The sequence below is a fragment of the Scyliorhinus canicula genome, chromosome 10, assembly GCF_902713615.1.
Source record: "Scyliorhinus canicula chromosome 10, sScyCan1.1, whole genome shotgun sequence".
In the NCBI taxonomy this organism is placed as follows: domain Eukaryota; kingdom Metazoa; phylum Chordata; class Chondrichthyes; order Carcharhiniformes; family Scyliorhinidae; genus Scyliorhinus; species Scyliorhinus canicula.
In genome coordinates, this window is record NC_052155.1 from 84,873,463 (window position 1) to 84,897,012 (window position 23,550).

The following is a 23,550-nucleotide window of genomic DNA, read 5'->3' on the forward strand; positions in this document are numbered from 1 at the left end:
TCCTTGTGAATTAAAATTAATTTACAATAATATGACACAATCACTATGCTAAAAGGAAGAGGCAAAAGACCAGATCTAGCAGCCACAAATCTGGCCAAGTTACTTTTTAGGATTTTACAGCCATTCTTCCATGGAGAGGATGTTAAATACAAGTTCTGTTGAGTTCGAAGCTAGCTTCAAAGGGGTTCGTTTGTAAGGACAGCCATTCTGGTTACAAAGTCAGATGGAAGATGGGCTGTATGTTAGTGTGAATCATTCCCACAGAAAGCAAACAATAAGTAATCGAGTGACATGTTTCCACAAGCGATAAAGAGCATTCGCTCGCTGTGTGGGAAGAGTTTTAATCTGTTCCTGAATTAATGTCCTGAACAGTTTCAAAGAGTTCTTACCTTTCTACACTGTTTTCAACCCATTCCACACATGATCCAATTTCCTTGGGTTTTTTTTTCTCAGCAATTACTTCATTTTATGACAACCATGTAACTGGTTGCATTAACCTCAGTTTCAGTCCAGTATCCACTTTAGCCTTTCTACTTACTGGGCAGGTGTAGGCCATTCGGCCCCTCAAACCTGTTTCACCATTCAATTAATGACCAATCTGCATCACAGCTTCATTTAACTGCCTTTAACCCATATCCCTCCTGACTAAAAATCTATATGATAGCCTTGAAAATTTTAATTTACCCAGCAGCCGCAACTTTTTATATGAGAGCCGCAAATTTGTACCACACTTGGGGTAGAATTTTCTGGCATCGTCACAGCACGAGTGGGGTCGTTAAATGTGGTGAGACATTCAAATGTCCACTTACTTCAGCGGGACTATAAAATCCCACCGGCATAAAATTCTACCCACTGTGTGCAAACAGGTCTTCCTGATATCACACTTGAAACAGAAATACATAGAAACATAGAAAATAGAAGCAGGAGAAGGCCATTTGGCCATTCGAGCCTGCTCCGCCATTCATTATGACCATGGCTGATCATATTGTTCAATACCCTGATCCCACCTTCCCCCCTAACTGGATCCCCCACCATGGGGAACATTCTTTCTGAATCTACCCTGTCTAATCCTCTTAGAATTTTGTAAGTTTCTACAGATCCCCCCTCACTCTTCAAATCTCCAATGAATATATTCCTCACTGACTTAGTCTCTCCTCATATGACAGTCCCGTCATCCCAGGAATTATCATAGAATCATAGAATTTACAGTTCAGGAGGAGGTCATTCGGCCCATTGAGTCTGCACTGGCCCTTGGAAAGAGAACCCTATCCGAGCCCACACTATTCCGTAACCCAGTAACCCCACTTAACCTTTTTGGACACTAAGGGCAATTTATCATGGCTAATCCACCTAACCTGCACATCTTTGGACTGTGGGAGGAAACCGGAGCACCCGGAGGAAACCCATGCAAACACGGGAGAATGTGCAGACTCCGCAGAGACAGTGAGGCAAGCCGGGAATCGAACCTGGGATCCTGGTGCTGTGAAGCAACCGTGCTAACCACTATGTTACAGTGCTGCCCTATTAGCCTGGTAAACCTTTGCTGCACTCCCTGCATAGCAAGAACATCCTTCTTCAGTCAAGGACAATAAAACTGCACACAATATTCCAGGTGTGGCCTCACCAATGCCTTATACAATTGCAGTAAAACATCTCTTGAATACCCCAAGTTCTAAATTTGAGACTGTGCCCCCTTGTTCTAGATTCACTCACCAAAGGAAATAGTTCCTCCACATCTACTGCTTTAAATCCATTTGGCCCACTGAGTCTGTACTATTCCTCCAAAAGATCACTCTACCTCAGCCCACTCGCCCTGCCATATCCCTGTAACCACACCTAACCTTTGGACACTAAGGGGCAATTCAGCATGGCCAATTTACCTACCCTGTACATCTTTGGACTGTGGAAGGAAACCAGAGCACCCAGAGGATATCCAGAGCACCCAGAGGACATGGGGAGAACGTGCAAACTTCACACAGTCACCCAAGGTTGGAATTGAACCCGGGTCCCCGGTGCTGTGAGGCAGAAGTGCTAACCACTGTGCCACCGTGTCATCCCAAAAAACTTCTGTTGTTGAAAGTTTTTGGAAACCAATCCTCCTAAGGCACGATTCATTCCAAAGGAACATGATGAAACTTAAAACTGAACGAGAAATAGTAACCATGTAGTCGGCAGGATTCAAACCTCTGCAGGGAGATCCCAATGGATTTCTAATCCATCATCTTAACCACTCAGTCATTTATTACTTTAAGCACCTCAATTAGGTCACCTTCAGTCTCACATACTCAAGGATATACAAGCCAACTTTATTATTTTCATTATTTAACCCTTTAAGTCAGAGGTTCTCTACTTTGCTGCTTTGAAGTTCCCCTCTGTGTCATTAAAAAATTCTGGAGCCTCACATCACAACACAAGTACTTGCTCTGTACAAACATTTATTTTACAATTAAACGTATATATTCATTATAATTTTTGTCTAACATAAACTTGTTAGACAAGTCAAGGCTTGGAGGGAGGGGATGGTGGCATATTGCAGCTGCGAGCCTCCTTGCATCTGCATGAGAGGTGAAGCTAAGTTTCTGCCCATTGGTTGAACTGAATGACCATGGAATTCGAGCACAGGTTCAAAAATTTATATGAGAGAAAGAGAGAAATGTAGTGGGTTTCACAAATCCAACATGATACAAATTATCCAGTTATATATGGCAGGTTAAATCATTTCTGAGATCAGGGCTACAGAATCCTTGTTGTGAATCCCTTCTCTATCCACATCCGGTGCGGGATTCTTCGACACCCCCGCTGGGTCAGAGAATCGCCGGGAGGGGGGCTTGAATCCCGCCCCGACGCCAGCTGCCGAATTCTCCGGCACCGGCGTTTTGGGAGAGGCGGGAATCGCGCCGTGCCGGTCGGCAGCCGCTGCCAGCAGCTCCCGGCGATTCTCCAGCCCACGATGGACCTTGTGGCTGCTCATTTTCGGCCGGTCCCGCCGGCGTAAATCAAACCAGGTCCATACCAGCGGGGCCTGGCTCTATGGGTGGCCTGCAGAGTCCTCGAAGGGGCGTGCTGGGATCTGGCCCCGGCAGGTGTCCCCACGGTGGCCTGGCCCACAATCGGGGCCCACCGATCCATGGGCGGCCTGTGCCGTGAGGGCACTCTTTTCCTCCACGCCGGCTGCTGTCAACTTCCGCCATGGCCGGCGCTCCCACGCATGCACCAACTCGCGCCAGCCGGCGGAGACCCATCGCCGCCGGTTGGTGTGGTGCCAACCCCGCGTTGCTGGCCTAGCCCCTAAAGGTGTGGAAGAATCCGCACCTTCCGGGTGGCCCGGCGCCGGTGTGGTCATGCCACTCCTTGGCGCCAGTACGGCCCACCCCTCCGGGTAGGGGAGAATCCCACCCCAGATCTCACCAGTGAACTCACCAAGGCTCCTTAGGCAGCACCTTCCAAGTCCATCCAAGCTACCATCTGGAAGGACAAGGGCTGAAGATACCTGGGAGCACCACCACCTGGAGGTTCCCATCCAAGTCACTCACCATCCTGATTTGGAAATATATTGTTGTTCCTTCACTAACAGCACTGTGGGTGTACTTACATCTCAGGGACTGCAGCGGTTCAAGAAGGCAGTTCAGCACCACCTATACAGGGATAATGAGGGATGGGCAATAAAAGTTGGCATAGCCACACCCTGTAAATGATTTTTAAAACAATTCCTCACCAACCAAACTGTGTTCACTACCAGTCTCCCCAATGTCTCAAATTTGAAGTTGTACAAGACATTAGTAAGACCACACAAGGAATACCCTATTCAATTCTGGTCCCCCTATTATAGGAAGGATATTATTAAACTAGAAAGAGTGCAGAAGAGATTTACTAAAATGCTACCTGGACTTGATGGTTTGAGTTATAAGGAGAGGCTGGGTAGGCTGGAACTTTTTTCCCTGGAGCGTAGAAGGCTTAGGTGTTATCTTATAGAGGTCTATAAAATAATAAGGGACATAGATAAAGTAGATAGTCAACATCTTTTCCCAAAGGTGGAGGAGTCTAGAACTAGAGGACATAGGTTGAAGGTGAGAGGGGAGAGATACAAAAGAGACCAGAGGGGAATTTGTTTCACACACAGGGTGGTAAGCATCTGGAATGAGCTGCCAGAGGCAGTGGTAGAGGCGGGTACAATATTTTTCTTTTAAAAAGCAGTTAGACAGTTAAATGGGCAAGGTGGATATAGAGGGATATGGGCCAAATGCGGGCAAGTGGGACTAGCTTAGTGATAGAAACTGGGCGGCATGGACCAGCTGGGCCGAAGGACCTGTTTCCATGCTGTAAACATCTATGACTCTAAATTTTAAATTCTCATCCTAGTGTTCAAGTCCTTTTATGGCCTTGCATCCCCCTATCACTATAATATTCTCCAATGTTACAATCCACCAAATACTTTGCACTCCTCCAATTCTGTTGTGAATTCTTTCACACGACCACTTATAGAAATGGGTGCAGAAACAGATATGGGGATGAAGAGAGGAAATATAGCAAGATCTTTAAACAGCAGGGTGTAAATTTTAAAATGTGGTGTTGGGGGATCTGGTGCCAATATAAATCAGTGAGGATTGGGGTGATGGGTGAACAGGTGTCTTGGATAAGGCAGCAGAGTTTTAGATGCGTTGAAGTACAGTCTGTAGATGCTTGAACAAGGATAATACTGAGTCATCTCTCTCCCTGTCAGTACATAATGAAAACGTTGAAAAGTAATTCATCAGGCGATAGGACTGAACAAGCAGCTGGTTCCCAATTCTACTGTATACAGCCACCACCCTGCACCCACCCCATCCCCGGTTTTAACTGTTCATTTGTTTCGGACGAACCAGAAGAGCCTCCGTTGTTTATTAGTAAAGTGAATAGTGGGAGGAAGCCTTCACAGTTAAGGTGACACGACCGACACTTGGTTAAGGCAATAACAGCAATAATGGGTCCAGAGTGATGAAGCTGAAACAAATGGGTGAGAAACAATGGTCAGGATTTTCAGGTAGGATTGGAGCTGAACAGCATCCGAGCATACCTGTCCCTCAGTGTTGGCCGGGCTACTCGTCCTCTAGGCAGAGCAGATAGCTGATCAGGCTCGTTTAAAAACCTTGTCAACTCTGATTAAAGGAGGCTGACTGGAAAATTCTAGTCAGCCTTCAGTTTCACACACTCAGGGGAGGGTTTAGGCGCCTGGCTGCAAGCATCATAGAACATAGAACAGTACAGCACAGAACAGGCCCTTCGGCCCTCGATGTTGTGCCGAGCATTGTCCGAAACCAAGATCAAGCTATCCCACTCCCTGTCATTCTAGTGTGCTCCATGTGCCTATCCAATAACTGCTTGAAAGTTCCTAAAGTGTCCGATCCACTATCACAGCAGGCAGCCCATTCCACACCCTAACCACTCTCTGAGTAAAGAGCCTACCTCGGATATCCCTCCTATATCTCCCACCCTGAATCTGATAGTTATGCCCCCTTGTAACAGTTACATCCACCCGAGGAAATAGTCTCTGAACGTCCACTCTATCTATCCCCCTCATCATCTTATAAACCTCTATTAAGTTGCCTCTCATCCTCTTCCGCTCCAAAGAGAAAAGCCCTAGCTCCCTCAACCTTTCCTCATAAGACCTATCCTGCAAACCAGGCAGCATCCTGGTAAATCTCCTTTGCACCCTTTCCAATGCTTCCACATCCTTCCTATAATGAGGTGACCAGAACTGCACACAATACTCCAAATGTGGTCTCACTAGGGTCATGTATAGTTGCAGCATAACCCCGTGGCTCTTAAACTCAAGCCCCCTGTTAATAAACACTAACATACTATAAGCCTTCTTCACGGCTCTATCCACTTGAGTGGCAATCCTCTTAATTAACTTCCCTAAAAACGTTGATGAGAGGGTGCCTCCATGTTGAAGCATCTCTCAGTTACTTTACATTACACACTGCTCCCCCTTTCAAGCTGAAAGGCTTCTAATTGGCCCTCAAACTCAAAGCATCCACCGACCACTCTTACTTGGCAGGGAACCTGAATCCACGTCAATTTAAAGGAGTACCTCCATCAAACTTCGCCATGGGGAAGGTGGTGGTACAGTGGCATTTCGCTGGACTAGTAATCAGGGCCGGCCCAAGGCACCGGCAACTCGGGCAGTCGCCCGGGGTGCCATGTGCTAGGGGGCGCCAGAGACTCGAGTCCCGCGCATGCGCAGTTGGGCCGGTGCCAACCAGCGCATGCGCGGTGGCCGCCCTCCCCCAGGGCGCCCCCTCCGGCCCCCCACCTCCGTCCGCCCTCGGCCCCGCCCCCGACCCACGCCTCGGGCCCCCCCCCGCCTCGACCCCGCCCCGCCCCCCCCCCCCCCTGCCCCCCCTCGGGTCCGCCCCCCCTCGGCCCCGGCCCCGCCCCCCCTACCCCTCCGCCCACCCCCCCCGGCCCCGCCCCTACCCCCGGCCCCGCCCCCCACCCCCCCCCTACCCCCCCGGCCCCCCCCCCCCCTACCCCCCCAGCCCCCCCCCCCCCCCCCCCCCTACCCCCCAAGGGCGCCGAAGTTCAGCTTGCCCGGGGCGCCAGCAACCCTAGGGCCGGCGCTGCTAGTAATCGAGAGACCCAGGGTAGAGCCTGATAAGGTGGTTCGAGACCTACCACCGCAAATAGTGGAACTTATTTTTTTTGGAAGAAAATGCCTTTCAGATTCAAATTATTGCACCAGAACATGTACAAAATAATTGGTCAAACTTACAGTAAAAAGTATTTCAAAAATTAAAATCATAAATGGCTGCATGGGTTTCTTCTGGGTGCTCCGGTTTCCTTCCACAGTCCAAAGATGTGCGGGTTAGGTGGATTGGCCATGCTAAATTGCCCCTTAATGCCCAGGGATGTTCAGGTTGGGTTATGGAGATAGGGTGGGGTGGACGGAGGAGGGTACATGGGTAGAATGCTGATTCAAAGGGTAGACTCGATGGGTCGAATGGCCTCCTTCTGTACCGAAGAGTTTCGCTGATTCTATGAAAGTCTAGTTTGAAAGCACAGTTAATGTTCATGAGGGAAGGGGAGAGATAGAGAGAAGCAGATTGCACAAGGACCACGCTCAACACACTGGTTATGTTTGGCAGACCCATTGAAACCTTCGCACAGACCCCTCGAGAACCGTATATTCCTAGTTGAGAATTCTTGTTTAGAGGATGACTCACTTACTAAGTCAACTCAACCTCAATTGGTTCTTTGCCTTTACGTGCCCTTGCATTCCTGCCCCCATAAGACCATAGCTGTTTCCTTAAATACTTTATCAACGGACTGATGTTGCACCTGTTCCCGCTGATATGATAATCACTTTCTCAAACAAAAACATTCCACAACATGGGTTGCATTTTAGCAGGGGGTATTTTGGCAGGGGGAGGGGTTTGTAAAATAAGTAAGGTGCCAAGTCCACCACCGTTGCACATACCTGCAAGCTCACCCACATAATGGGGGCGGAAGTGGGGAGGAAGAGGTGGGCGCCAAAATCGACAGCTGCATGCCATATTTAAATAAATAGTCACGGGTCAATTAGGCTTGTACCAAGACAACTGAACCCAATATTACGCTGTGCAAGTGTGCAGTCAGACAGGAGTGGGCATCCTGACTTTTAAAAATAAATCTTCAAAGGACAAGAAGGAAGTGGGCTGCCCTTTGCAGATAAGGGTGTAGCCCCCCCACCTCCCAAGCTAGAACCTCCACTTTCTTCCTACCCACCTGCTGCCTGAAACCCATCTCCCCCTTCCAAACCCATCCAAGTCCATGGACTTGCCTGTTTCCAAAGATACAATTGGCTCTTCTTCTGTTTCTTCATTACAGCGGCACAGCACTCACTGATGCACTCGTGGCACTGCCAAGACTGATGGTGCTGCCGGGGTGTAAGTCTCACACTGACCATGTTTAGCCTGCCCGCATTTGTTTATGACTGCGGGGCTGACCAGCATGGGTCGCCTGTCACCCATTACCGCACTACCCCAACCCCTGTAATATTGAGCCCCACATTCCCTAATTTCTCACAGTATATTTCTTACAGATGGCCATTTTAATATTTCTTGATTGCTCCCTTTTATATTTTTACTGTGAGTCTTTTCTGTTAGTTACCAACTTCCCATCCTGTCTCCCATGAGTTGATATTATTAATGGCTCTCTCTCTCGGGCATTGTTGCACTCTCCTTAAAATCTTCCCCCCATCACCCCTCTCCTTAAAACTAATCCTTTACCCCCCTATCCTTGCAAACTACAGCCCTATGTTCAACCTCCCTTTACTCACCAAATTACCTCGAAGTGTTGTCACCCACCAAATATATGCCCATCTTTCCCAGAACCTCCCATGTTTAAACCCTCCCATCAAATTTCTGCCCCTGCCACAGGATCAAAATAGCTCTTGTCAAAGCTGTATATGAAATCCTATGTGACCATATATGTTAGTAATACCTAGCTTTACCTCACCACCTATCTTGACGCCTGTTGATAAAATTGTCAGACTGCTTGTCAAGACATCCAGTGCTGGATGAGCAGAATTTGCCCCAGTTAAATACTGGGAAGGCCAAACTCATTGTTGTTGGTTCCCTGCTCACCAACTCCAACCCCTCTCCTTGGCAACTGCCTGAGCCTGAATCAGATTGTTTGAAACCAGGATTGTCCAACATATGGTCAGAATCTGGCCAATATCCAGCCCACCAAGCAGCATTCCAATCAGCATTTGGTCAGACGACATCAATTGTAGTGGAAATTGAACCCTAAACACTAAATGTGGGACGTGAGCTTCATTAGAATTGTTGCTTACATCCAGACTGTTCCTTAATTTCTCTACTGTCAGCACATCTCTCTGCCAGCTACCCTAGGGCAATCAAACACTTCCATAAGTGCACAATAGCCCTCTGAACTCTGTTACTTGGAGACTTAAATGTGTGACCTCTTTGAACAAAACACATTTAGAAAAAAGCAAGTCACTGCGTTGCTACGGTGGCACATTAATATTAGATCTCATTTAATTTTGAAGAAAAGCCTGTAGTTAAGATTTACGATCACTAAGATTGAGACAGCTTCGAGACTCACTTAAATTAAGTATTTAAACAACCCTGTCCTACATACGATCTATAGGCCAGGCTCTGGCTCTATCAGTGAGAATTTAATTTAAAGGTGGTCCCTCACATGAGAAGGTTGAGCACAGTAAGAAGTCTTACAACACCAGGTTAAAGTCCAACAGGTTTGTTTCAAACACGAGCTTTCGGAGCACGGCTCCTTCTTCAGGTGAATGGAAAGGCTTGTTCCAGAAATGTTTATATAGACACAGTCAGAGATGCCCCGGAATGCGAGCACCTGCAGGCAATCAAATCATCAAAGATGCAGAGAGAGAGGTAACTCCAGGTTAAAGAGGTGTGAATTGTCCCAAGCCAGTTCAGTCGGTAGGCCTCTGCAAGTCCAGGCTTGTTGGTGGGGGCCGAATGTAATGCGACATGAATCCCAGATCCCGGTTGAGTCCGCATTCATGCGTGCGGAACTTAGCTATAAGTTTTTGCTCAGCAATTTTGCGTTGTCGCGTCTCCTGAAGGCCTCCTTGTAGAATGCTGACCCGGAGATCAGAGGCTGAATGTCCTTGACTGCTGAAGTGTTCCCCAACTGGAAGGGAACAGTCCTGCCTGTTGATAGTTGCACGATGCCCGTTTATTCGTTGTCGCAGTGTCTGCATGGTCTCGCCAATGTACCACGCTTCGGGACATCCTTTCCTGCAGCGTATGAGGTAGACTACATTGGTCGAGTCGCACGAGTATGCGCCGCGTACCTGGTGGGTGGTGTTTCCACGTGTAATGGTGGTGTCCATGTCGATGATCTGGCATGTCTTGCAGAGATTACCCTGGCAGGGTTTTGTGGTGTTGTGGTTGCTGTTCTGAAGGCTGGGTAATTTGCTGCAAACAATGGTTTGTTTGAGGTTGCGCGGTTGTTTGAAGGCCAGTAGTGGGGGTGTGGGGATGACCTTGGCAAGATGTCCATCCTCGCTGATGATGTGTTGGAGGCTGCGAAGAAGATGTCGTAGTTTCTCCGCCCCAGGAAAGTACTGGACGACGAAGGGTACTCTGTCAGTGGTGTCCCGTGTTTGTCTTCTGAGGAGGTCGGTGCGGTTTTTTGCTGTGGCGCGGTGGAACTGTCGATCAATGAGTCGAGCGCCACATCCCGTTCGTACGAGGGCATCTTTCAGCATCTGTAGGTGTCTGTTGCGCTCCTCCTTGTCTGAGCAGATCCTGTGTATACGGAGGGCTTGTCCATAGGGGATGGCTTCTTTAATGTGTTTCGGGTGAAAGCTGGAGAAGTGGAGCATCGTGAGATTATCTGTGGGCTTGCGGTAAAGCGAGGTGCTGAGGTGACCGTCCTTGATGGAGACGAGTGTGTCCAAGAATGGAACTGAATTTGGAGAATAGTCCATGGTGAGTTTGATGGTGGGATGGAACTTATTGATGTCATCGTGTAGTCGTTTCAGTGATGTCTCGCCGTGGGTCCAAAGGAAAAAAATTTCATCGATGTATCTGGTGTATAGCATCGGTTGAAAGTCCTGTGTGGTGAGGAAGTCCTGTTCAAACTTGTGCATGAAGATGTTGGCATATTGAGGTGCAAATTTGGTCCCCATGGCTGTTCCGTGCGTCTGGATGAAGAATTTGTTGTCGAAGGTGAAGACGTTGTGGTCTAGAATGAAACGGATGAGTTGCAGAATTGCGTCTGGAGATTGGCAGTTGTCGGTGTTGAGGACTGAGGCTGTTGCAGCAATGCCGTCGTCATGGGGGATGCTGGTGTAGAGTGCCGAGACATCCATTGTGACGAGGAATGTTCCTGGTTCAACTGGTTTCTGTAGGAAACTCAGCACCCATGGACCAGTTGAACCAGGAACATTCCTCGTCACAATGGATGTCTCGGCACTCTACACCAGCATCCCCCATGACGACGGCATTGCTGCAACAGCCTCAGTCCTCAACACCGACAACTGCCAATCTCCAGACGCAATTCTGCAACTCATCCGTGTCATTCTAGACCACAACGTCTTCACCTTCGACAACAAATTCTTCATCCAGACGCACGGAACAGCCATGGGGACCAAATTTGCACCTCAATATGCCAACATCTTCATGCACAAGTTTGAACAGGACTTCCTCACCACACAGGACTTTCAACCGATGCTATACACCAGATACATCGATGACATTTTTTTCCTTTGGACCCACGGCGAGACATCACTGAAACGACTACACGATGACATCAATAAGTTCCATCCCACCATCAAACTCACCATGGACTATTCTCCAAATTCAGTTCCATTCTTGGACACACTCGTCTCCATCAAGGACGGTCACCTCAGCACCTCGCTTTACCGCAAGCCCACAGATAATCTCACGATGCTCCACTTCTCCAGCTTTCACCCGAAACACATTAAAGAAGCCATCCCCTATGGACAAGCCCTCCGTATACACAGGATCTGCTCAGACAAGGAGGAGCGCAACAGACACCTACAGATGCTGAAAGATGCCCTCGTACGAACGGGATATGGCGCTCGACTCATTGATCGACAGTTCCACCGCGCCACAGCAAAAAACCGCACCGACCTCCTCAGAAGACAAACACGGGACACCACTGACAGAGTACCCTTCGTCGTCCAGTACTTTCCTGGGGCGGAGAAACTACGACATCTTCTTCGCAGCCTCCAACACATCATCAGCGAGGATGGACATCTTGCCAAGGTCATCCCCACACCCCCACTACTGGCCTTCAAACAACCGCGCAACCTCAAACAAACCATTGTTTGCAGCAAATTACCCAGCCTTCAGAACAGCAACCACAACACCACAAAACCCTGCCAGGGTAATCTCTGCAAGACATGCCAGATCATCGACATGGACACCACCATTACACGTGGAAACACCACCCACCAGGTACGCGGCGCATACTCGTGCGACTCGACCAATGTAGTCTACCTCATACGCTGCAGGAAAGGATGTCCCGAAGCGTGGTACATTGGCGAGACCATGCAGACACTGCGACAACGAATAAACGGGCATCGTGCGACTATCAACAGGCAGGACTGTTCCCTTCCAGTTGGGGAACACTTCAGCAGTCAAGGACATTCAGCCTCTGATCTCCGGGTCAGCATTCTACAAGGAGGCCTTCAGGAGACGCGACAACGCAAAATTGCTGAGCAAAAACTTATAGCTAAGTTCCGCACGCATGAATGCGGACTCAACCGGGATCTGGGATTCATGTCGCATTACATTCGGCCCCCACCAACAAGCCTGGACTTGCAGAGGCCTACCGACTGAACTGGCTTGGGACAATTCACACCTCTTTAACCTGGAGTTACCTCTCTCTCTGCATCTTTGATGATTTGATTGCCTGCAGGTGCTCGCATTCCGGGGCATCTCTGACTGTGTCTATATAAACATTTCTGGAACAAGCCTTTCCATTCACCTGAAGAAGGAGCCGTGCTCCGAAAGCTCGTGTTTGAAACAAACCTGTTGGACTTTAACCTGGTGTTGTAAGACTTCTTACTGTGCTCACCCCAGTCCAACGCCGGCATCTCCACATCATGAGAAGGTTGGACATCCCTGCCTTAGTGCCATATTTGACTCTGAGATGAGCTTTCAACCACCACTAAGACTGCCTTTTTCCACCTGCCTTAGATAATCAGATGCTGAAATCCTCATCTTGCCTTTGTTACATCTAAACTTGACTATTCCAATTCCTGGCTGGCCTCCCATGTTTTGCTCTCTGTAAATCCATCCAAAATACTGCTGCCTGTGCCCTTACTTGCTTGAAGTCCCATTCACTCATCACCACTATAATCTCCATGCTGGCTAGCTTACCCTTGCACTTGGTTAAGCAACACCTAGATTTTAAAATTCCCATCCTCATTTTCAAAGCCTTCAATTGCCTTGTCACCACTCCCTGTAAGCCTCTCAAGTCTTCAGAGATATCCGTGGTCCCCTAATCCTGTTTTCTTGAGAATCCCTGATTTTAGTCACTTCACCACTGTTGCCGTGCCTTCAGCTGCCAAGATCCTAAGCTCTGGAATTCCCTCTCTAAATTTCTTTCTTGCTCAAATCCTACTTCTTTGACCATGTTTTTAGCCATTTACTCTATCTTGTTATCTGGCTGGGAATTGATTTATAATCCTCCTCTGAAGCACGTTAGGATGTTTTATTACATTGATGGCACTATATAAATGCAAATTGTTGTTATCATGGTAAGCTTACAGAATGTTTGAGGGCATTTATGTGTGTCCACTCGAGAACAGTTTAGGCGAGTGGTTTAAATGGTGTTTGGGTGTTTCTTGCTGTGTCCGCAATGTGTTCACACACCAATTGCCATTTTAACTTCTAGGGTTTCAGCAGACAGACAGTTGCCTCATCATCGTTCAGAATTTGAAGTCTGATTGCACCATTTGAACCCCAATGTGTTATTCTTTTCCGAACCCCAACCACCAAGTTAAGCGCAGTGTCAGATCCATTTGTAAACCCTTAACATCACAAAGGATTAGCATCAGAAGAGATTCAGATGAGTTACAATTTTTATAGTTTCTTGTAGATCAGAGGGACGACACAAAAATTGGCCGAGTAATGCATAGTGTAGAGGATAGCTATAATCTCCAAAATTATATAGATGGGTTGATGGAGTGGGCGGTAAAGTGGCAGATGGAATTTAACACAGAGAAGTGCACGGTCATGCATTTAGGGAGGTCAAATAGTTACAGGGAGTACACAATAAATGGGAATATACTAAGAGGAGAAAATGAAGTAAGAGATCTTGGTGTAAAAGTACACAAGTCCCAAAAGGCAACAGTTCACGTAGACAAGGTTGTAAAGAAAGCATACGGAATGCTCTCCTTTACTGACAGAGGTGTACAACTTAAAAGTATAGATATAATGCTGGAATTGTATAAGACACTGGTGAGGCCACAACTGGAGTATTGTGTGCAGTTCTGGTCATCACATTACAAGAAGGATGTAATTATGCTCTGGAGAGAGTGCAGAGGAGGTTTACAAGAATGTTGCCAGGGCCAGAAAAGTGTAGCTATGAGGAGACATTGGATATGTTGGGGTTATTTTCCTTGGAACAATGAAGGGTGACTTAATTGAGGTATACAAAATTATGAGGGGAAGAGAGAGAGTGGACAAGATAACATTGTTTCCCTTGGTGGAGACTTCTAGAAGCCAGGATCATAGATTCCAGATAAGTGGCAGAAGGTGTAGAGGGAACATGAGTAAGAAGTTTTTTTACACAGAGGGAGTCTGAAATTCACTGCCTGAGTTGGTGGTGGAGGTATAGACCCGTAATTCTTTTAAAAAGTACATGGATCTGCACCTTATCCGCTGTAAGATACTTGGCTATGAATCAGGTACAGGAAGGTGGGATTAGAAAGGGACCCTGGGTGTCCTCAGGCCAGCATGGATAAGATGGGCCTAATGGCCTCCTTCTCTGCTGTAACTTTTCTATGAATCTATTCTATTAGGAGCATGAGTCCTAACCCTGACGTGGAAGCCTGGGACTTCCATCCTACCCATTCACCAGCTACTGTGTGCTGATAACCATTTCTTTGGGTGTCAGCGATAACCTTTTGTCTGCTTCCACCTGACAGTCACTATGTTATTCCCACCCAGCTCAAGCAAGAGTGTTTATTCCCATGTAGAAATGAGGCTCAACAATTGCTGATACCATCATGGACACTTCCTGCCTGCCCCTCACTCTACATGCATACAGTTAAAAATCAGGATGCGAGGAATTCACAAGTTTTGTCCCACTTTTGGAAAACAATCCCAATAGTATTTGAATTTATTACTTTTGTAATTTTGGTTATAAAATGATGGCCAAGAGAGTGAAAAACTGGTGAACATTTCAACACAATCAAAATGTTAGTCAGAGGTTCAATGCAGAAATATTGAAGGTGAATCAGATGAATATGTTTTAGTGCATGTAACAAATAACCAAACATTACTTGCACCTATGAAGATAAACAATGGTTAAAAACGTAATGCAGCTGGTTGGAGTTTTTTGTAATTAATACCATTTTGCTTATTAGATTAATCTGCCTATGATAAATGTTTCCATAAAGTATTCAAGGGAAAATGAGCACTCTAATATCACTTACACCTAGAAATTAACTGGCTAATTAGCCAGAAGAAGTATAATTTAAAACCTGGCGCTTTGCAATGTATTGCAATTAGGCAGATAAACAGTCTCTCAATATTAAAAATATCGCAAAGTCCCAGGTCCCCGATCCAACGGGACACAAAGTTTCAAGTTCCACTTCTAGGTTCTCACATTGCAGTCTCTCAATAACCATATTTTCTAAAGCAGCGTCATTTCAAAATTCAAATGCCATTGCAATGATATGCGTATACAACAATCTGAGTGATTCAACTGCCCATGTTAGTGGTTATCCAGGATTGCTAGAGACTGGGATATTTATCAAAGTTCAATTAAAGAGGCATGTAAGATTGTTTCAGTCATTTATTCAAATATTTGTTTGAATGGGCTAGGAACAGGGCATTTCAGGTTATACAAGTGAAGAACTATGTATTCACTCAAGCAATAATTCTATTTATTATAGGAAAGCTTACTTGTTTAAGTAAGGTTACTGGCATTACAGTCTGTGGTAGTGCCGTCGCTTTAAGGGGGCGAACCTGGCAGACCACCTGACCGGCTTGGGACCAATCGTGTGGAAGCGCATGAATCCCATCGTATAGTGAGTTTGTGCGGGATCCCAGGAGTGGTGTGGACCCTGGAGCCGAACAGACAAGACCCATCCTATTATGTTCTTTGCCTGTATAATTACCAACCTTTGTGTTTTATCAATAAACCCCATTGTTACTACTGGAAGCCTCCAGGGTGTTTCTTGAGCTACCACAGTGGCAACAAGGTAAAAGCTTCCATCACAGTCTGCAGGATTCGAGGGGAGAAAGGAAGGAACAACTGGAAAAAGAAAGAAGAGAACTATCAAAACGTGAGTGAAAATGCCCATTATCGATAAACTAGACCCGTTTGACCAAAGGGCTGGAGATTGGAGCTAGTATATCGAACGGCTCAGTTATTTCTTCACCGCGAACGAGATTACAGGGGAAGACAAGTAGAAGGTGAAACTTCTGACAATTTGCAGGCCCAAAACTTATAATCTAATTAGGAACCTCACAGCCCCAGAGGCACTAGATTCAAAGACCTTTGCTCAGATAGTCAAGTTGGTCAAAGAACGCCCAAGACCCTTGATTGTCCTCCAACTCAGCCCTCATAGCCAGGCTTCGTCAACTCGCTGAGCACTGCTTAGCAAGATGCTGCATGATCAGTTGTTTTGTCGAATCCACAATCTCATCATCCAAAAGAAACTCCTGACTGAAACTATCATAATGGTAGTAAATTGGGAGAGGGGATTGTGCAGCAGGACCTGGATGTCCTTGTGCAACATTTGCTGAAGGTAAGCATGCAGGTGCAGCAGGTGGTAAAGAAGGCTAATGGTATGTTTGCCTTCATTGCAAGAGGTTTCGAGTATAGAAGCAGGGAAGTGTTGCTGCAAGTGGTCAGTGCCTTGGTGAGGCCACATTTTGAGTACTGTGTGCAGTTTTGATCTCCGTCTCTGAGGAAGGATATTCTTGCTCTCGAGGGAGTGCAGCAAAGGTTTACCAGACTGATTCCAGGGATGGCGGGACTGTCACATAAGGAGAGATTGACTAGGTTGGGATTGTTCTCGCTGGAGTTCAGAAGAATGTTCTCGCTGGAGTTCAGAAGAATGAGGGGGGATCTCATAGACACTTATAACATTCGAACAGGACTAGATAGGGTAGATGCAGGGAAGAAGGGAAGATGTTACCAGTGATGGGTGTGTCCAGAATCAGGGGTCACAGTCTGAGGATTCAAGGTAAACCATTTCAGACAAAGATAAGGAGACATTTTTTCACACAAAGAGTGGTGAGCCTGTGGAATTCATTGCCACGGGAAGTAGTTGATGCTAAAACTTTGAATATATTCAAGAGGCGGCTGGATATAGCACTTGGGGTGAGTGGGATCAAAGGCTATGGGGAGAAAGCAGGATGAGGCTATTGAGTGGATGATCAGACATGATCGTGGTGAATGGCGGAGCAGGCTCGAAGGGCCAAAAGGCCTCCTCCTGCTCCTATCTTCTATGTATCTATGTAACATTGGAAAAAGCGATCGAAATAGCTCAGGTGATAGAGTGCACCGAAAAAGATGCCACTGAACTTCACAGTATGACTGAAGGGGAAATCAATCAAGTATGGGGCAGTATGATTCGGCTACCGGCGGGGGAAGAGAGCAGTCGCAGGTAGAAGAGCTCCTGAGGGGGGAACACAGTTGCGTTCCGTTCCCCAAGGAGAATATGCACCTAAGCGTGCAAACTTGTCCAATTGGGCACCCACACAGCAAGAGAGTGCGGAAGAAGAGCAGCAGTGACCTGGACTCCAAAACGGAGCAAAGTCAGAGACCTGAGCACTTGGAAGCGGAGCAAGCGACAAAGAGAGAGGGCCTCCCCCCGCTTTCCGGTGGTGACCACGAGGTGAGCGGCAGCACAAAGGGGGACTTGCAGCCCAACTAGAAATCTCTCTCTCGACTCTCCTGACCCGGTGAGAGAGAAGGGGAACAAAAAAGAGAAAGGAAAGGAAGGGAACTAACCACAAGCAAAAACAAAACTGGACAAATAAAGAAACCCAAACCTAAAGCCTGAGGCAGACCACACCCAGCGAGAACAGAGGAGCGGGGGAAGGGAGAGCAACCTCACGGTAAGGAACAGCAGCGTGGAGAGAGAGAGAGAGACAGATGGCTGGAGGAAAGAAAAATACCAAAGTGAAGGGACGGTGAGACACAAGGAGCAGCAGCAGCGAGGGAAAGGCGCAGGAGCGGCGCAGGCAGGCGGCCCCACAAGACGAGACGGAGGTTCGGGCGAGCCTGGAAGGGACAAGGATGGCGGACCGAACAGCGAAGTGGGAGCGGGATGCAGCGACCAGCCTCCCCCCCCCCCCCCCCCCTCCCCGCACAGGGGGAAGAGTGGAGAAACGAGCTAAAAAAGAGGCTAAGCACCATAAAGGAGGCGCTCAGGACAGAGCTCCACACAATGATGAAGGAGATGCTGGCGGAGACAATGCACAAAATGCAGCAGACCATCGAAGGCCTGGAAAGGAAAGTGGAGGTGCAGGAGAAAACGATCCTGGAGTTGGAAAGGGCCGCCTCGTACCAGAGCGACAGGGTGATAGCCCTTGAAGCTGAGATGAGAAGGTCGGCAACCACCCAGGGGAGCCTAAAAGCGAAAGTGGAGGACCAGGAAAATAGGTCCAGACGGCAGAACGTCAAAATAGTGGGTCTGCCAGAGGGGATAGAGGGCAGAGACCCGACAGGTTACATCGCCCAAATGCTGGGCAAGCTAGTGGGAAGAGAAGGATTCCCAAACAACCCAGAAATAGACAGGGTGCACAGGTCACTCCGACCCAAGCCCAAAGCCGGGGAGCAGCCCAGAGCGATTATCGCAAAGCTGCACCGATTCCAAGACCAGGACAGAATCCTAAAGTGGGCCCGGCAGACAAGATCGAACACATGGGAAGGAAAAAACATAAGGGTGTATCAGGACATTGGGGCGGACCTGGCCAAAATAAGGGCTGAGTTCAACAGGGTGATGTGACCATCAATTCATTTAGACACGATTGGAAGTAAACTGTGGTTTTAATGGTCTAACAACTGAACCTGCCTGCGACCAGAGGAACTTAGAGCAGGCTTACGGCTGCAGCACTTTATACTTCTGGTAGTGGGAGGGGCCATGGGCGAAGCCATGGGAGGAGCCACGGGTGGAGCCCTGTACAAGCTCCTCATCTCCCCCTATGGGCAGAGCCATGCAATGGCTCACATACAGAGCCCACAAGGACATAATATAATGCAATGCAATACAGTGTGAATTACAATACAGTATAATTCACCACATTCACACCCTGTAAAAAAAAATCAAGTCCGGCGGGGGTGACAGGTCTACAAGTTGAGCCGGTCCAGAGGCCGAGTCGTCCTTTGGGATCGGCGGAGCACCCGGGTTGCAGCCTCTTCGAGTGGCTGGGTGGTGACGACCAGTGTGGATATTGGGGCGGACTCTCCGGGGGTGTTTCGGTCCGAGCTTCATATCTGACCGGTGCGACGGGCAACGGGTGGGACAGGAAACCTACAGGCGCAGGGGCGCCGAGCGTGGGCAGGGAACCTATAGGTGGGGGGGCGCAGGGCATCGGGGGTTGGGTGGGGTGTAGTGTGAAGGGCGCCTCAGTGGTGGTGGTGGAGTTGGATCCTGCAGGCGCCAGGTCCCGGAGGGAAACGGTGTCCTGACGGCCGTTGGGGTATTCAATGAAGGCGTATTGGGGGTTCAAATGAAGCAGTAGCACTTTCTCCACTAGCGAGTCTGTTTTGTGTGTCCGAACGTGCTTCCGGAGGAGAACCGGGCCCGGTGTCCTCAACCAGGATGGGAGCGAAGCCCCTGTGGTACTGCCCCTAGAGAAAACAAATAATCGTTCGTGAGGGGTCTGGTTGGTGGCGGTGCATAGGAGGGACCTAATAGCATGGAGCGCGTCGGGGAGGACATCCTGCCAGTGGGAGGTCGGGAGATTCCTGGACCGGAGGGTCAGTAGGACGGTCTTCCAGACCGTCTGCGTTCTCCTTCTCCACCTGCCCGTTCCCCCTGGGGTTGTAGCTGGTAGTCCTGCTCGAGGCGATGCCCTTGTCGAGCAGGTACTGACGCAGCTCGTTGCTCATGAAGGACGAACCCCTGTCGCTGTGTACTTAGCTGGGGAAACCGAACAGAGTGAAGACACTGTGCAGGGCTCTGATGACTGTGTGGGAGGTCATATCGGGGCACAGGATGGCAAAGGGGAAGCAGGAGAACTCATCGATGACGTTCAGAAAGTACACATTTCAATTGGTCGAGGGGAGTGGCCATTTGAAATCGATGCTCAGGCGTTCAAAGGGCCAGGATGCTTTTACCAGGTGGGCCTTGTCTAGTCTATAGAAGTGCGGTTTGCACTCCGCACAGATCGGGCAGTCCTGGTGATGGCTTTGACCTCCTCGGTGGAGAAAGGCAGATTTCGGGCTTTGACGTAGTGGGCGAGCCGGGTGACCCCCTGGTGGCAGAGGCCATTGTGGATAGCCTTCAGGCGGTTGTCTTGCGCGCTGGCGCACGTGCCGCAGGACAGGGCATCTGGGGGCTCGTTGAGCTTCCCCGGTCGATATATGATCTCGTAATTATAGGTGGAGAGTTCGATCCTCCACCACAAGATTTTATCATTTTTAATTTTGCCCCTTTGCGAGTTGTCAAACATGAAGGCAACCGATCTTTGGTCGGTGATGAGGGTGAACCTCCTACCTGCGAGGTACTGCCTCCAGTGCCGTACGGCTTCCACAATGGCTTGAGCTTCCTTTTCGACTGAGGAGTGTCGAAGTTCCGAAGCGGAGAGGGTTCAGGAGAAGAAGGCGACTGGTCTCCCTGCCTGATTTAGTGTGGCAACGAGAGCGACCTCCGAAGCGTCGCTCTCCACTTGAAAGGGGACGGATTCATCCACCGCCCGCATGGCGGTGTTGCCGATGTCCTCCTTGATGCAGTTGAAGGCCTGGCGGGCCTCAGCTGACAGAGGAAAGAGTGTGGTCTTAAATAGTGGGCGGGCTTTGTCCGCATACTGAGGGACCCACTGGGCATAACAAGAGAAAAATCCCAGGCGGCTCTTGAGGGCCCTGGGACAATGAGGGAGAGGGAGTTGTAAGAGGGCATACGGTCCGGGTCGGGGCCCAGGACTCCGTTTTCCACGACATAGCCGAGGATGGCTAGTCTGGTAGTGCGGAAAACGCATTTCTCCGTATTATAGGTGAGGTTGAGTTTCTGGGCAGTTTGGAGAAATCGGTGGAGGTTGGCATCGTGGTCCTGCTGATCCTGGCTGCAGATGGTGACATTGCCCAAGTACAGAAACGTGGCCCGCAGCCCGTACTGGTCCACCATTCGGTCCATTGTTCGTTGGAACATCGAAACCCCATTCGTGACGCCAAAGGGGAGGAAAGTGGAGGAAATGGAAGAGGCGGCCATCTGCCTCGAACGCCGTGTAGTGGCGGTCCTCCGGGCGGATTGGGAGCTGGTGATAAGCAGACTTCAGATCAACCGTGGAGAATATGCGGTACTGGGCGTTCTGATTAACCATGTCTGCAATTCTGGGGAGGGGGTACACATCGAGGTGCGTGAACCGGTTAATGGTTTGGCTATAATCAACCACCATTCGGAACTTTTCCCCGGTCTTGATGACCACCACCTGAGCTCTCCAGGGGCTGTTACTGGCCTCTATGACTCCCTCACGTAGGGGCCGCTGGACTTCGGCTCTGATGAATACTCTGTCCTGCAGGCTGTACCGCCTGCTGCGAGTGGCTACGGGTTTGCAGTTTGAGGTGAGGTTAGCGAAGAGTGGAGGGGGGTAGATTTTTAGTGTCGCTAGACTGCAGATAGTGAGTGGAGGTAGGGGTCCGCCGAAGCTGAGTGTGAGGCTCTTGAGGTTACATTGGAAATTGAGTCCAAGTAAGAGAGGGGCGCAGAGTTCGGGAAGTACGTACAGCTGGAAATTAGAGTAGCTGGCGCCCTGAATCGTTAGGGTCACGACGGTGCGCACTTGTATGTGGACTGAGTGTGAGCCCGAGGCAAGGGAGATAGTTTGTCGTGCAGGAAAGATAGGGAGTGAACAGTGTCTTACCAGGTCAGGATGTACGAAGCTCTCAGTGCTCCCGAAGTCGAAGAGGCACGGTGTCCTGTATCCGTTGATTTTACCGGCCATCATCGAGCTCTGGAGGTGCTTCGGACGCGACTGGTCCAACGTGACTGCGTTGAGTTGCGGGTAGTCGGCGGTTCGATCAGCTGTGCTAGAGTGGCCCCGTGATGACTGTCCACTGAGGCCGTAGTCGTCGAGGTTCGGTTCGGTTGATGGCCAAGATGGCGGCCCCCGTTGATCGCATGTGGCGGGTGCTGAAGAAGATGGCATCCAAGATGGCAGCCCCATGTGGCCATGTGGCCACTTGCATGTGGCCAGCCGCATGGAGGAGGGTTGTCAAGATGGCGGCCCCCATGAGTCGCACATGTCGGGTGGGGGCGGAGTCGGCAGACACGCTGCAGCATTACGGGGCCTGCGGGCCTGTTAGTTTGGGAGGCGAGTGCTCTGGACTGCGGGGGAGTTTGGAGTTTTCGATCTTGCCAGACATTCTCCGGCATGGTGTCCTTTGCGACCGCAGCTGCTGCAGGTCGCGTTGCGGGCCGGGCAATGCTGCCGTGGGTGTTGGGGCTGGCCACAAAAATGGCCGCTGGCACTCCAAAGTGGGTGGGTGGCCGCGCGGCGCAGGCCTGGGGCAGTCGCTGGTCGGGGACCCACGATGGGGTTGCTTGGTCCGCGGGGAATGAGTTCAAACTGCGGAACGTGACCTCCATAGTCGTGGCTAACTCTACAGTGTCCTCCAAGCTCTGGGCCCCTTTTTCAAGCAATCGCTGGCGCACATAGTTGGACCTGAGCCCTGCAACATATACATCACGTACAGCGAGTTCCATATGCTGGGAGGCTGTTACAGCCTGAAAATTGCAGTCCCGAGCAAGGGCTTTTAAATTGCGGAGAAAGTCTTCTAGCGACTCTGCGGGGCGCTGGCGGCGGGTCGTGAAAATGTGCCGCGCGTAGACCTCGTTAATCGGCCGCACGTAGAGTCGGTCGGGCATAGCTAGAGCCTCAGTATATGAGGTGGTACAATTGAGTTGCGTAGAGATACGATGGCTCACCCGTGCGTGCAGTAGGCTGAGTTTCTGCTCCTCTGTAGTCTCGGATGTGCTTGATTCAGCCAGGTTTTAATAGTCTTACAACTGAGCCTGCCTGCGACCAGAGGAACTGAGAGCAGGCTTACGGCTGCGGCACTTTATACTTCCGGTAGTGGGAGGGGCCATGGACGGAGCCATGGGTGGAGCCCTGTACAAGCTCCTGATCTCCCCCTATGGGCAGAGCCGCGCAACGGCTCACATACAGCGCCCACAAGGACATAATATAATGCAATGCAATACAGTGTGAATTACAATACAGTATAATTCACCACACAGGGCGAATTCAGCACTCTACAAAAGTAAGGTGAAATTTGGGATATTATTCCCGGCCAGACTCTGGGAACATTTAAGGGGAAGGAGCTGTATTTTAACACCCCAGTGAAGGTTGATGAGTTTGTTAGATCGAACAAGCTGGGGGAGGAACAGCCGCAACCACATTGAAAGTCACGGGGACGGAAAAGAAAGGAAGAAACAGAACAAAGAGCAGAGGGCATACCGCAAACAGAGACAATAAGATCATGAACTGTGCACATGTGTTCTATGTTTTGCACGGGACTGTGCTGCCTCGTTTCTGGGCTTGTCTCTTCTCTCAATGCGATGGGCGGGTGGGGGAAGTGGAGCAGGGGAAATGAGGGTGAGAAAAGTGGACAGGAGAGCGAGACAAGGGCTAGTAAGAGGGGGGTAAAACA

The 23,550-nt window shown here is 49.4% G+C and overlaps 1 protein-coding gene across 3 annotated transcripts in view; it reads right to left on the reverse strand.

Annotated features, from left to right (window-relative positions):
* LOC119972491 (nucleolar protein 4-like) overlaps positions 1 to 23,550 on the reverse strand; it is a 526,260-nt gene that overhangs the window by 409,671 nt on the left and 93,039 nt on the right. The window contains exon 1 of one of the 3 annotated variants that reach the window (XM_038809266.1): positions 15,846 to 15,930. The exons of the other annotated variants lie outside the window; for them this stretch is intronic. The gene's annotated coding sequence lies outside the window, so the exon portion shown is untranslated. Of the gene's footprint in view, positions 1 to 15,845; positions 15,931 to 23,550 lie in introns of those variants that run through there. 3 annotated transcript variants of the gene reach the window in all.